The sequence below is a fragment of the Dendrobates tinctorius genome, unplaced genomic scaffold, assembly GCF_039654945.1.
Source record: "Dendrobates tinctorius isolate UK_male_01 unplaced genomic scaffold, ASM3965494v1 ptg000022l, whole genome shotgun sequence".
Classification (NCBI taxonomy): Eukaryota; Metazoa; Chordata; class Amphibia; order Anura; family Dendrobatidae; genus Dendrobates; species Dendrobates tinctorius.
Genome location: NW_027361690.1, coordinates 118,054,155 through 118,069,718, shown reverse-complemented (window position 1 = coordinate 118,069,718; position 15,564 = coordinate 118,054,155).

Sequence of the window (15,564 nt, the reverse complement as noted above, 5' to 3'; positions counted from 1 at the left end):
CCTGGACAGTATTTGGGCCCCTGTGCAGTATATATGAGTTCCTGGACAGTATTTGGGCCCCTGTGCAGTATATATGAGTTCCTGGACAGTATTTGGGCCCATATACAGTATATATGGGCTCCTGGACAGTATTTGGGCCCCTGTGCAGTATATATGAGTTCCTGGACAGTATTTGGGCCCATATACAGTATATATGGGCTCCTGGACAGTATTTGGGCCCTGGTGCAGTATATAACCCAACATATTGATGGGTTAACTGGTTTCCTAAAAACATTGCGCCCAGTATATGTGAATTTTAGAAGAATTAGATGGAGACCATCGGGCGTACCGACGGGTATGAGTGATGACAATCTCTGTATAACGTTAAGAAACGTAATGGTGCCATATAAAAATCAATAAATAAGCCAACAATAAAGAACAATGGCAGCTGGCAATGAAACGTTTCTCTTAGGACTTTCTAGATTTGAGTGGAAAGTGCAACCTCATAAAATTGCTATAAATTATAGTGAGAAATTTCTTAAATAATATAAAATTAATGTAATGTTACAACAGTGCAAGTTTGTACAAGAGAAAACTGTTACCTCCGGCAGATTATAGATACATTTCATGGGGAACCTTAAAGAATGTCAATGTGTAAGAGGATGGTGGTCTTACAGAAATATGATTTATTCTGACCCCCAAGTGCCAAGTACTTTTACAGAATGAAGTATTTATGTTGCACAGATAGTGTTCAAAGACCATTTTGAAAATACAGTATATTATCTTACATCATAGAAATCTGAAGTTGTAGGTTTATTGAAAAACACAAATTCAGTAATATACATATACTTCACTGATGAATTCCGGTTGATCTCATCTGTTTGCCCCATGATAGTCTATAGTATTATTAATGGGCTGTAATGTACATGGAAAACGCAGCTGGAAAGGGAGCTACGTGCACTTCACCTCCGGGAAGTTCAATGCATACGTAATGAGGTGAACATGTGCAGGATTGGGATATAGTATGGGAGTCACTTGAAAGCTTATTAACTTGAAGTGCAAGTTTATCTATAGCTGAAGCAAATGGTTTTGTGTTGGATGATAAATTGCTGTATCTTTGAATTGCTGTATGTGATTCTGCTCCATGATAGGAATTCTGCACTTCTGCTCAAAAGAACAAGATGAATAGCCGGAAAAGTAATATTAGATGGGAGCAAATCTAAATCATTTGTAAAAAACAAGAACTATTGTAAGGGGTTACAGAGATTGACCTATGCCCCAAACACATCCCAGTTAACTAAGGTTCTAATCTGTATATATATATATATATATATATATATATATATATATGTGTATTGTAATGCACCTGATGCTGCTATGTATATATATGTTGCGTAGAAAGTAGAGTTATAGGGTTAGCCACTAGAGGGGGGGATAGTAGGATAGGAATAAGAGCTTAGTATAACAACTAGTTAAATTAGGAGGGGCCTACTGTGGGTAAGACAGGAGTATTTCCTGAATGTAGTTAGTAGGGCCACAGAGCCAAGACAGTCCTGAAGGGCCTTAGAGCCCGAGCAACACAGTGGACCCCGTAAGGTTACAAGCTAAGATCCCAGTCATCCAGGGCTTGGGAACTGATGGACACAGCAGCAGTGGAATGCAGGGCAGTGCCAAGATGTGGCAGCTGGCTACGTGGACAGATGCCCTTATGTCTGGGATGAAACGGACAGGGGAACTCCTGAAAGTAGTTACGTTGGACAGAAGGAACTCTGCAGTACTGGACGAGTCGGTACGACCCAGGAGTATTCTAGAAGAAGTAGGGAAAAGCACAGGAATAGACAAGGATGTGTACTGTGATGTCCCCTGTGAAGTTGCTGTAACTGAGCTGGACGTACTGCAAAAGGATTCAAGTAAAGTTGGTTGTTACAAGTTGAAACTGGACTCTGTTTCTCTTTGTGTGGAGCCAACAGGAGTGAGCCGACAGCATATCAGAGGGGACCCTGATGGTCCCGAAGGTGTTAGAGAAGGTACGCTGCAAAGGGGACTTTGTATGTATGTGGCAGGAGACCAGGGCGTGTTTGAGCAATCTTTGTCAGCCAAGACTATGGCCCTGGCTCCCCTCACACTATTTATGTCTCTGTTTTCATGTTGCTGCACTTCTAATAAGTTGTCTTCTAGAGAGTTACCACACACTCATGACTGCATGACATGCACGGCCAGATGATGAGCTGACACTAGAGTATGTTATAGGTAAACTTGTGGATGAATTCAAGAGAAAAATGCAGCATGTAAGCAGCAGTAATGAATCCAGAGCAGAAACAGCATTAAAGACACAGGTGTCACAGTCCAATTCTTCGATCTGTGTCAGATTCGGGATTCCCTCAGTTAAACCTTTTTTTTTCCTTTCAGGCCTTTGGAGACTTAATATGGGTTTTTTGCCCCTGGTGGCCACAAGTATAATTACATGTCTGTTGTTTTCTCTGCTCATGTGACCTCTCCCTTTTCCTATATAAGGTCACATGGTGTATCAGCAGGTGTTGGCTATAGCAGTTCCTTAGTGGATTCCAACGACGGTGAAGTGAGCAGCTGGCTCTGAGGTGTTGAGCCACTGCTGAAACCTGGTGAAGTTAGCAGCTGGCTCTGAGGTGTCGAGCCACTGCTGAAACTGGTGCTGAACTCTGCTGCCTGGTGACTGCAGCAGAGAAAGATGGTGAAAGTAGCAGCTGGTTCTGAGGTGTCAAGCCACTGCTGAAAGCTGATCTGGTGCTGCACTCTGCTGCCTGGTGACTGCAGCAGAGAAAGATAAGTTTTGGTGTTTTCCCCTTTTTTCCTTCGTGTGTATTAGTGCAGCGGTGGGACCAGTGTCCGCACTGTCCAGCTCCCTAGCAAGGGATAGGTGCAGGGATAGTGAGGGATTCAGATATCCTGCTTGGCGACAGGTGAAGTGCCTGTATAGGGAACGTTAGGAGTGTTCAGGGACACTGCCTCAGGGGAGTGCAGGAGGTCTCCACATCCCCGTTCCCTACTGCAGGGCCCACCATTGTAACTATTTCCCCGGTGTTCCCCCTTTGTCTTGTTGATTCAGTTACCGACCTGCGGGTCGTTACTCACAGGACAGGTATACGTGACAACATGATTTCCCTAAATATACAGTAAGAGCAATCTAAGAGAAAGTTGTGAATGTTTTGTCTATAAAAAGCCCGGCCACCTTAAAGCAGACTGCAGAATTTGGAAAGCAAGAATGAGTCAGCTTAAAAAGCAGAACAGTCATTAAAGGGTTAAAACAGCTGTAAAGGAAGATTCTGCATGTGTTGAAGCTGCATTTAATACCACTACAGGCCCATCTACAAAGCATATATGGTGTATAGATTCTGGTGCAAGCAGCCATATGACAAATAACAAGTATTTCTTTACTGACGTTAATGAAAGCAAGACAGAAAAGGTCATCTCAGCTAATGGTCACTATATGACTTCAGGAGGAGTAGGAGATTTCTACCTCCACTGTCCAGTTTCCTCAGCACAAAGCAGAAAGATCTCAATAAAGGATATTCTCTATGTTCCCAGCCTTGAAAGCAATATTCTATCAGTAAAAAGCTCAAAAGGGGAATGTAGTTGCTTTTAGAGATAACAGCTGCATCAGTTCAAAGAAGGGTCACACTCTTCCAGAAGGAAAAATCCAATATGAACTTTATCAGCTAAACTGCAAAGAAAGAGTGTACAGTGCTAGGCAAGATCTACATAAGAACTGCATCAATGTATGGCACAGACGTCTTGGGCATAGAGACCCAGAAGCAGTAACTCAACTTGCAAATGGTATTGAAATCAACCAGTGTAGTCAAATGATGAAGTGCGCCAGCTGTCTTAAAGGGAAAATGTCCAGAAAATCCTTTCCTAAAATAAGCACCTCTAGATCTGCACAGCCGCTGGATCTGATACATACAGATGTATTTGGTCCAATGAGTGTTCAAACTCCTAGCAAGAAGAGATATTTTCTCACAGTTTTTGAGGACTACTCCAGATATACAGTGCCTACCTGCTTCACAGTAAGGATGAAGTTTCACAGAAACTTGAAGAATATCTTGCGGTAGTGTTTAACAAATATGGAAAAATGCCAAAAGCACTGTGTGCAGATAATGGAACCGCATATACAAGTGGTAAGGTGCAAACCATTTTGAAAAAGGATGGAATCGTGTTCCAGACAACACAGAAGAAAATGGCATTGCAGAGAGAAAGAACTGTACTCTCTGTGAAAGTGGAAGAAGTATGTTGTTTGATGCAAATCTACCTACAACGTATTGGGGAGAAGCCATCATGACAGCTTTCTATCTTCAAAACAGAGTGCCAGGTAAAGCCACAAATTAACCTCCATATCAGCTATGGAACTGCGAGAAGCCTAACCTGAATCACCTATTATATTTGGAAGCAAAACGTTTATGTATGTTAACAAAGAAAAATGTTTCAAGTGGGAATCACATGCAAAACAAGGAGTCCTGGTAGGCTAAAGCAAAACTCAAAAGGAATAAAGAATCCTGCACCCAGAGACCAACACAGTAACAATCAGCAGAGATGTAGTGATTGATGAAAACTCTATATCGCTTAAATTCCATGAAGTTACCCCAGTTATTCAACCTAAGAAGCAAGAACAAGAATCTCAATCACCAAACCCAGATGCCAAAAAGGAAAACACTGAAGTGTGGATAAGCTCTGAAGCCACTAAGGAAGACACAGAAGAACCAATTCAACCTCCAGTAAGGAGATCAGAAAGGCCAAACAAAGGTATCCCAGCTAGACGCCTTTCTTATATGGGCAGAACACTTCCTGAACCAGAGCCATTGTCAGACAAGAGATGCAAAAACTGTCTGCCCACAAGAAGCAGAAGTGGATAAATGCTGCTAATTAAGAGATGGAGTCCCTTCACCAACTCCAGACATGGGAGCTTACTGAGCTACCGCAAGGAAAAAGATCTATCGGAAGTGGGTCTCCAAAAACAAATATGACTCAGAAGGTAAAGTTCACTGGTTTAAGGCAAGATTGGTCACAAAAGGGTACTCGCAAAAGTATGGTGAAGATTATGATGCTACATTTTCTCCAGTTTTGAAGCAAACCACAATCACAACTTTAAAGTCCATAGCTGCAGTTCAACAGATGACAGGGATACATTTTGACATCAAAACAGCCTTCCTACATGGTGACATTGAAGAAGAGTTGTACACAAGCCAACCCGAGGGATATATTAAAAAGGGGGAAGAGCACCTTTTTTGTAAAATGCAAAAATCTCTCTATGGACTTAAGCAGTCGGCAAAAGCTTGGAACTCAAAAATGAACAAAGTTTTGATGGATAAAGTTTTAAAAGATCTCAATCTGATCCATGTTTGTATATGAAAAATGTAGCGACGGAGTGGATGTATGTTCTCCTATATGCAGACGATGTAATCATGTCTCATCAAGATGAAAAGGAAATTGCAAAGCAAGGTGAAATTCTCAACCAGCACTTTGAGACTAAGGACCTTGGAAATGTGACATATTATTTGGGAATCCAAATCGAGAGAAAGGAAATGGGAGTTTTCTTCTCAAAAAAAGTTCTAAAATTTCCACAATTCTAAACCAGTTTGGAATATTAAAAGCCAAAGGTGCGTCAACACCAATGGATCTGTCCCACTTAAAGTTGGAAGAAGAAGATCTGCTACCCAGCAATGAGAGTTACAGACAAGCAGAGGGGGCGCTTCTGTACATAGCAATCACAACTCGTCCGGATATCACAGCCACAGATGGAATTCTCTGCTGACCTGTAAGTAAGCCACGCGAAAGAGACTGGAATGCCATTAAGAGAATTATTCAATATCTTAAATAAACTCAAAGGCTAAAGCCCCCGTTACACACTGCGATATCGCTAGCAATATCGCTGCAAAGTCACCGATTTTGTGACGTTGCAGCGATATTGCTAGCGATATCGCTGCATGTGATACTTACCTCCGACCCGCTCCCCCGCTGGTTATCGCTGATCGCGCGAGAAGCTGCTGGATCATTCCTCGTCGGTCACTTCCTGCGGCGCTTCCTGCTGTGACGACGAGCGATGCGTGGAGCCGGGCGGGAGGATGCAGGATCGCCGCGTCTGACAGGTAAGTAGCGACCCCCGACCACTGCGATGTCGCTAGTGAGATCTGCCTGAGTGGCAGCTCACTAGCGACCACCTAGCGATGTACCAGCGATCCTGACCGCGTCATATCGCTAGTCGGGATCGCTGGTGCATCGCTAGGTGTAACGGTACCCTAAATCTTAAGATATCTGCATCAGGAGATCTCACTCTCAGAGGTTATGCGGATGCAGATTGTGCTGGAGATTCAAGTGATCGGAAAATAACAAGCGGTTACTTGTTCAAGTTAGGAGAAAATTCAATTTCTTGGTCCAGCAGAAAAAAAGTGTCAGTCGCATTATCTTCTTCAGAAGCAGAATATATGTCTGCTGCTTATGCAAATCAAGAAGTAATTTAGTTGAAGCAACTTTTGGAAGATTTCGGAAAGCCATTAGCTAAACCAACAGTTATCTATGAGGACAACCAAGGATGCATTAAACTTGCCAGCAGTGAGAAGATTAATGCAAGGACTAAGCACATTGATGTAAAACATCGCCACTTACGTGACTTAGTGTAACGTGGTGCACTCGAGTTTGTTTATTGCGAGTCTGACAAGATGATAGCCGATGGTATGATAAAGCCATTAACAAGAGCCAAGTTTGTGGATTTCAGAACCGCAGTGGGACTAAAAAGATAAATAGTTGTTTAGTGAGGGTATTGGAATATGCTTTGTGCAACAATTTCATTCCTGTCTATGATTGTTTAGTTGCTAGATTTGCATGCTGTTTATAAAGTTTGAACAAAAAAAACTCCCAGAGGCTCACACAGGGAGAGCATGTGACTGTATTTCCTGTTTTTCCTGTGTCTGTGTATGAGAGAAGCAACCTGCTGTAGATGCTGCACAGATAGAGACACGCAAATGATTTATTCCTGATTTATTAAGCATTTTATTCCTGAATGTTCCTGAATAAAGAAGCTCTGTTGTCACACGCTTGGAGAGTATCATGAGAAATCCGCTGCCAAACACATTCATTATGTCAAACGTGTCCAATTTTTTTCTGTTACTTTACCCCACTGATCCCAAGAATTACATTTTTTCTTTTTTTTTTAAATCTCCCATACAGTTCGAGAGATAAGGGCTTTTTAATTTAGTGGTAATATTAATAGTCTTTTCCAATAGGGCGGTGCTCACTGGATTCTCTTGAGTGTGTCTTTAGGCTTCTCTGCATTATTACCTTGTGAGTAACACCCACTTGGTAAAGACCATAAAAATGGCCGCTGAATGAAAAGGCTCGGCTCTCTGGAACTGTATGTCGTATTCAAAAAAAAGACAAAAAACAGATTATTTGGGGATGCCACATATTGTAAATATAATAACAGCAAAATCTGGCAACTTTTGATTTGATCCTCTTTAACTGCTTTGTAGATTCATTTGTCAACTTCACAAGTCTGCAGTAACATATAATGAAAATGACTGCAGACTTGAACACTTGAACCCCAAGCCTGGACAACCACTTTTATGTGTCATGGCTCAGGGGCTCAATCTGGTGACTTCTGGCTGTGTGGTTGGTTTCTCTCTTGGTTGGACCTCAGCCTGTGTTGTCTCTGTCCATCTGCTGATAGTGCTCTTGACTTTGCTTTGCTGCGTTGCTTCCATGCAGCTGTTTTCACTTCATTGCTTGTTTTTTTGAGAGGGACTATTCATACTCCGCCGGCGCATGCAGTCTTTGCTGGCTCTTTTTCAAGTTAGATAGATGGATGTTTGGAGTCCCAGATCCCCAGTAAAGGATTATCTTGCTGAGGTTTTCTCTATTGTTTCTCCTGTAGTGTATTTGTAACATAGTTTTGAAGGCTGAAGGAAGACCTTATGTCCATCTAGTTCAGCCTATTTTTAGTGCAGCTGTTCTGCATTGTTGATCCTTGGGAAGGCAAAAAAACCCACAGAGTAGAAGCCAATTTTCTCTATAGGGAAAAAAATTTCTTCCCCTAAGCTGGGTCAACCATCTACCTATAATATTCTGTTATTCGTAACCTTCTATACTGTTGCTCACAAGAAAAGCATCCATTCCTTTCTTAAATTCATTCGGTGAGTTGGCCATCACCACTTCGTCAGGAAGAGAATTCCAGAGCCTCACTGCTCTTACCATCAAGAACCCTCTTCTATGCTGGTGCAGAAATTGTCTTTCCTCCAAACGAAGAGAATGCCCCCTTGTTCTTGTCACAGTCCTTGGTATAAACAGTTCATTGGAGAGATCTCTGTATTGCCCTCTAATATACTTGTACATACCGTATATATTAAGTCTCCCCTAAGTCTTCTCTTTTCTAGAGTAACCATACTAAGAGAAAAAAAGAGCCAAAGTGTCTTAAGGAAAATATCAAATTTTATTTTATGAAAAAAAATTTTTCATAATATTTTATCATAAATACACAGATACCAGTTAGAATGCAGAAAAGGAGACTAACCCCAAAGTACCACCGTGCCTCTCACATATGTAACAAACCTAATAAGTAATAAGTATTAGTAAGGGGAGCTCCACACCTTCCCTCCAGTGCCTGCTGTCCCTCTCTGGTAAGCTTGACAGCCTGCTCCATGGCTTACTGAGTGCTTGATTCTAGTGAACGCTGAGCGCGTCCAGCGCTACCTCTACTGTGATCCTTTTGCAGTCAGTATTGTCTGGTCTGACTGGCTTTAGTTCACTATATTGATTTATGGTTCACTGAGCGCTTTATTATAGTGAACGCTTGGTGCGTTCAGCGCTATCCTTATTCTGATTTTTGTGCACTTAATACCATCTGGTCTGACCTGTTCTAGCTTAGCTTACTAATACTGATTACTTATTAGGTTTGTTACATATGTGAGAGGCACGGTGGTACTTTGGGGTTAGTCTCCTTTTCTGCATTCTAACTGGTATCTGTGTATTTATGATAAAATATTCTGAAAAATTTTTTTTTATAAAATAAAATTTGATATTTTCCTTAAGACACTTTGGCTCTTTTTTTCTCTTAGTATGGATAGTTTTTGAGCTGGTGCTTTCTTCTCTTGGAGTTTTGCTGAGACCCGACTGTCAGAGTGATGTATTGGGAATCTTGTGTTCTTTTCTAGAGTAAATAGACCTAATTTTGATAACCTTTCTGGGTATTGTAGTAAACCTACTCCATTTATCATTTTAGTAGCCCGCCTTTGAACCCTTTCAAGTTCAGTAATGTCTTTCTTGAGCACCGGCGTCCAAAATTGCACACAATACTCCAAGTTTGGTCTGACGAGTGATTTGTACAGAGGGAGAATTATGTTTTCATCTCGTGTCCCCAGACCTCTTCTAATGCATCCCATGACCCTATTTGCTTTGGTGGCAGCTGCCTGACACTGGGCACTCCAATTTAGCTTCTTATTGACTAAGATGCCTAAGTCTTTTTCCATGTCTGATTTCCCCAGCAGTTTCCCATTTAGTAAGTAATTGTAGCATCTTCTTCTCCTTCCCATGTGCATAATCTTACACTTATCTGTGTTAAACCTCACTTGCCATTTTTCAGCCCAATTCTCCAATTTACTCAAATCTGTCTGTAGTTAACTACCTCACATAGTTTTGTATCATCTGCAAATACTGATATTTTACTGTGTAAGCCATCCACTAGATCATTAATAAATATATTAAATAGTAGGGGGCCCAATACAGAACCCTGTGGTACCCCACTAGTAACCCTGGCCCAATCTGAGTATGCCCCATTAATAACCACTCTTTGTTCTCTATCACTAAGCCAGCTACCTACCCATCTACACACATTTTCCCCTAGCCCAAGCTTTCTCATCTTACTTACCAATCTTTTATGTGGGACAGTGTCAAATGCTTTAGAGAAGTCGAGATAAATGACATGCAATGATTCTCCTTGGTCCATTTGAGAGCTTACATCCTCATAGAAGCTGATCAGGTTAGTTTGACAGGAGCGATCCTTCATAAATCCATGTTGATATGGAGTTAAACATTTATTAACATTTAGATATTCCATAATGGTATCCCTTAGAAAGCCTTCAAAAATTTTACCCACAACAGATGTTAAGCTTACCGGCCTATAGTTTCCAGGTTCCCTTTTACACCCCTTTTTGAATATTGGTATCACATTTGCTTGCCGCCAATCAAAAGGAACAGACCCTGTTTCTATAGAGTCTTTAAATATAAGGAATAGAGGCCTGTCTATGACATTACTTAATTCCCTTAATACCCGAGGGTGAATGCCATCAGGGCCTGGTGATTTGTCAGTTTTAATCCTACTAAGGCTGGTTTCACACTTGCGTTTTTTCGCGCTGGATTTTAGCGCTAAAAAACGCATGCGTTTTTTTCCCCTACATTTTGCATGGGATGCGCTTATGTGCGCATACACATGCGTTTGTATGCGTTTTTCCACGCATGCGTTTTTTTGTGGTATGCGCTCGGGCGCACAAAATGCATCCTGTTGCATTTTTTGGGCGTCCGACTTGCCTCAAAAAAACGCATGCGTGCGCAATGCGTTTTTTTACAGCTAGACACCCATTATAAGTCTATGGGTGCGCATATGTGCGCATTGGCATGCTTATGTATGCGTTTTTTTGCGCATGCGTTTTTTTTTTACCATTAGTTGGACAATGGAATTTAGGGGTTTGGGTTAGAGTTAGGGTTAGTGAAGGGGGTTTAGGGCTAGGGTTAGGGTTAGCTAGGGTTTAGGGTTAGGGTTAGGATTTGGGTTAGGGTTAGTAGGGTTTGGTTAAGGGTTAGGGTTAGTAGGGTTAGGGTCAGGGTTAGGGTTAGGGTTAGGGTCAGGGTTAGGGTTAGGGTCAGGGTTAGGGTTAGGGTTAGGATCAGGGTATGGTTTGGTTAAGGGTTAGGGTTAGGGTCATGTTTAGGGTCAGGGTTAGGGTTAGTAAAGTCATGGTTTGGGTTAGTGTGAAGGGCCACCTAATGTTGGAAAAAAACGCAAACGCGGTAAAAACGCACTAAAAACACATATAAACGCATAAAAACGCTGCGTTTTTTTCATGCATGCTCATAAAAATGCTTGAAAAAAACGCAGCATTTGTATGCGTTTTTTTCAATGCGTTTTTTTGCGGGAAAAACGCGCTGCAAAAAAAAGCAAGTGTGAAAGTAGCCTAAGGCGGTTCTGCACTTCTTCCTGGGTTAGGCAGGTAATACTTAATGGGGAGTTTACATTATCACTCTGCATTTCCCCTGGCAAACCCTTTTCCTGTGTGAACACTGTTGAGAAAAAAGTATTTAAAACATTTGCTTTTCCCACATCGCTCTCTATGATTTCACCCTCATTGTTCTTTAAAGGGCCGACACCAACAATTTTAATCTGTTTACTGTTTATATAATTAAAGAATAGTTTGGGCTTTGCTTTACTTTCCTTTAGCAATGAGTCTCTCAGTTTCCACTTTTGCTAAATGTATTTGTTTTTTACACATTTTATTTTTTTCTCTATAACTTTTTAATGCTTCTTCATTGCCTTCTTGTTTTAGCTTCTTAAATGCCTTGTTCTTGTTATTTATTGCCCTTTTTACATCCTTATTTAGTCACATTGGTGTTCTGTTCCTAGCCCTTTTATTTCTGTACGGTATGGCTAGCTCGCAGTGGGTGTGTAAAACTGATTTAAATATTTACCATTTATTTTCTGTGCTCCTATTTTTGAGGACATTGTCCCAATCAATTCGGCGAAGGTCCTCTCTAAGCTGATCAAACTTTGCTTTCCTTAAATTCAGCGTTTTTGTAACCCCCTTCCAGGGCACCTTACTGAAGGACAAGTGGAATTGTATTATATTGTGGTCACTGTTCCCTAGGTGCCCATCGACTTGTACTTCTGTTATTCTATCTGGCCTGTTGCTTAAAATTAAGTCCAGAAGGGCTATCCCTCTAGTTGGGCCCTGCACAAGTTGTGACAGATAATTATCCTTGGTCACTGACAGAAATTGGTTTCCTTTCTGAGATACGCAGGTTTCAGTTTCCCTGTCTATGTCGGGGTAGTTGAAGTCCCCCATAATAATCACCTCATTGTGATTTGCTGCTTTGCCTCTTTGATTCAATAATACATTCTCAGTGGTTTCTGTTATATTTGGTGGCTTATAACAAACCCCTATGAGGATTTTATTACATTTCCCTCCTTGTATCTCCACCCATAGAGACTCCACCTCTTCATTTCCCTCTTGTATATCTTCTCTTAGTGTGGGCTTTAAAGTGGACTTTATATATAGACAGACTCCACCCCCTTTCCTTTTTTTTACGATCCCTCCTAAACAAATCATATCCTTGCAAGTTAGCCACCCAGTCATAGCTGTCGTCTAACCATGTCTCAGTTATTCCTATGTCGTATTTTTCCTCATACATTACCAACTCCAGATCTTCAATCTTATTGGTCAGGCTTCTTGCGTTGGTCAGCATGCAGGAAAGAAGTTTTGCTTCATTTTTCTTAGCTTCCTTCTGAGTACCCTGTCTTGGGTCCTCTTTACCACATCTAGTATCCCTGATTAGTTTGTCCTTCTGCTGCATGTTCTTGTCTGCTGTTTTTCCTCCCATCCCCTCTTCTTCCAGATTAAAGCCCTCCTGATGAGTGTGGCAAGTCTTCTGGGGAATGTGTGTTTTCCAATTCCTAGCACTCTTCCCATTTTGTTAAATTTAGTGTCTGGGGGTTTCCATGTATACCAAAGGTCTTTTTGTGTACCTTTCTTTTTCTTCAGTTTTTCATGTATGACTGTGTGAACACATCCTTAGACTTGTGCCTCACCCTCTATCTGTGTGCACTATGTTCGATTGTTGTTTTGGGTAACAATTCACCATTGTGTAAGTTTAGAGTGCCAAGCTCCGTAGTCAGGCAGGAACGCCACCCATCTGTTAATCATTAGGGCAATGAAATGTGAAAAAAATTACAAAAATGTAGTTAATCTTTAGCCCCTTCCTGAGCTTAAAAACATCTCCATACATCCAGTTTGGGAAGGGCTTCCCGACCTTGGATATATGGATACGACCTGGTGATTTTGCGTGCAAAGGCTCTGTGCATTCTCAATAACTGCTAGGTGTTCAGTGAATCTGACAGCAAGCAACAAGCTCACACTGCCAGGAGCGGTGAAATATGTGATTCAGACTGAACCCCAGGTGGAGGATTCTTTAAATTAAGGAAAATGGAGTCACTGTGGACACAGTCTGACCAATGACCCAGTGGTGTCCATCATTTTAGGCACACAGAAAAGTGCAGTCAGCCACAGTTTTGTTCACCTCTGAAAAGACTGACACCGCTGACCACATAGGGTAGATGGAATCTAGAGTATCTCTGCTAGGTCATCTAAATCATGTCATTCGCAGATTGAGATGGAACCCCAGGTGTAAGTGTTCAGCGTAGGGTGTTGGATGAATGTGAAATTGTGTGACAAACTTTGGTAGCATTGTAACCCATTTCCCCTTGTGAAAATGTAGAAACTGGTGCTTAAAGGGAACCTGTCACCCCCCCAGGTGTTTTTAAGTAAAAGAGCCACCTTGTGCAGCACTAATGCTGCATTCTGTCAAGGTGGCTCTGTTACTTAGCTTCCGTTCCACCGCAGAAATAATCGCTTATAAAATTGTTCAAAAATACCTGAAATTTGACAGGGTTGCAGGTCTTTCCCCCTCTGACAGACACCTCGCATCCATCAGTCATTTCGTATTTGGCGCCGCCTCCTCAGTTTTCTTTTGAAATGCTGGCGCCTGCGCTATACTATAGTTTTGTGGGCATGCGCAGTTAGCGCTGCTCGACGTGCCTGTGCTCTTAGATCACATCCTGGCCTTCATATCGTGCAGCCACAGATCCCACCCCGCAGTCGCTTATGATTTATTCACACTGCGGGGCTGGGAATCTTGGGCATGCGCAGTAGTTATCTGCGGCTCTCAATTTAGGTAAGAAAGTGAAAGAACTGGGAGCGCAGGTGGTCTTCTCTTCCATCCTCCCAGTGGATGGCCATGGAACAAGGAGGTGGAATAAAATTCAGCAGGTGAACAACTGGCTACGTCGATGGTGCCGTCAGCAAGGATTTGGATTTCTGGATCATGGAGTGAATTACCTATATGATGGACTACTTGCTAGAGATGAGGTGCACCTTACAAAGACTGGAAAACATGTATTTGGAAGTCGCCTTGCTACACTCATCAGGGAGCTTTAAATGAGAACAATGTGGGAAGGGAAGCAAAAGGCCAGAAAAAGCCATACACCTGACAAATGCTATTGAGAACTCTGCTATTAGATGTAGAAAAGAAGAACAAAGAAAAAAAAATCTAAAAAATAAAAACATTGGAGCAAGAGAAACCAATTACAAACTAAAATGTTTCTATACAAATGCACAAAGCATGGGCAGCAAACAAGGAGAATTGGAACTACTTACACACGAGAAGAAATATGATGTCATTGGCATCATTGAAACTTGGTGGGACGATAGACATGATTAGAATAGAAAACTAGAAGGATACAAATTATTTGCTAGAAACAGACTTCATAAACGAAGAGGAGGAGTCGCATTGCATGTTAGAAAAGCGTATATTTGCACAGATATCCAAGCTTCAGAGCCTGCGAGTTCTGTGGAAGCTGGGTAAGAATACAAGGAGAGATCAACGGAAAGGGCACCATTGTAGGCATTTACTACAGGCCGCCTGTGCAAACTGAAGATATGGATGAACTGTTTATGCATGAAATGGCCAAGTTTTCCAAAAAATATGACACAGTGGTCATGGGAGATTTCAACTAACCAGTCATTTGTTGGGATTCTCTCTCAAGCAAAACTAACAGGTCAAACAAATTCTTATCCTCTGTTGTTGACAACTTTATCTTCTAAAAGGTAGGAGAGAAAACAAGGAGATCTGCTACCTTGGATCTAATCCTTATTAACAGGGAGGAAATGGTTGAAGAGGTAAGAGTGATTTTGACCCTAGGAGGTAGTAAAGACCTGTGAAAACTCAATCTTCAAGGTTTAGATTTGAGAAAGGCAGATTTTAAGGGACTCAAAAAGAGAATCGGAGGGATCCAATGGCTGGATATCTATAAGGACAAAAATGGCCAGGAAGGATGGGAAATTTTGAAAAATGAGATTTTTAAAGCACAATTGTTAACAGTTCCGAAAAGAGGGAAGAACAGAAAGCATTTAAGGAAACCAGGATGAATAAACACAGAACTTAAACACGTGCTAAAAAGGAAGAAAGAAGTGTTTATCAAATTGAAAGAGGAAGGCATATCTAAAGAATATAATGCTGTCTGCAGAACCTACAGGGGATGCATCAGATTATCTAAAGCTGACAATGAATTCTTGCAAGAGAAGTCAAAAGCAATAAAAAAGTATTTTGGGGATATGTCAGAAGTAAAAGAAAAGTCTAAGATGCTATAGGATTTTTACAAGATGAAAATGATGAAATGGTAAGAAAGGATGTTGGGAAGGCTGAACTTTTAATTTCCTATTTTGCATCTGTTTTCTCTCAGAAAGCAAATGTAACATCAACTGATCTTCACTGTCTTATTAAAGAAATAGAAGAATC